Source organism: Galeopterus variegatus, unplaced genomic scaffold (genome assembly GCF_000696425.1).
Source record: "Galeopterus variegatus unplaced genomic scaffold, G_variegatus-3.0.2 Scaffold19305, whole genome shotgun sequence".
NCBI lineage: Eukaryota > Metazoa > Chordata > Mammalia > Dermoptera > Cynocephalidae > Galeopterus > Galeopterus variegatus.
Genome location: NW_007745416.1, coordinates 7172 through 7698, shown reverse-complemented (window position 1 = coordinate 7698; position 527 = coordinate 7172).

Sequence of the window (527 nt, the reverse complement as noted above, 5' to 3'; positions counted from 1 at the left end):
CTATATCACTCTTCAAAAATAAATAAACTTAAATAAATAAATAAAATTAAAACTGTGCTCAAAAGAATAGGGGGAAAACTACATCCAAAAAAAAATTGTATGGGAAAAACATCTGAAAATGTGAAAGCACTTTAGCTGATGAAGACGATGTAAATTCTTTCTCAGAATGCAACCGTAAAGCTTAAGAAATATGCAAAACAACACTCAAAACTGAACGAACTATCCTCAAACAAAAATTCATGTATGGAAATAAAATTTTGAGTGATAAATACAAAAATTAAGGACAGAAATTGATTTTCAAAATCAGAAAGATATAAAGTGAGAGTTGATTGAACTCAGGAAAAAACAGAATAAAAAGACAAATTACACCAATAGTGAAGATTAAGTACCAAAGGCAGAATATTCAAATTAAAATATAATAAAGAGCATGAATGTAAAGTGAGCAATTAACCAGAGGAAATAAAACAAAATTTTAAAAAAGAAGTAAAAAGTGTCAGAAAGAAAATGGTAGAAATGATCAAGACCAA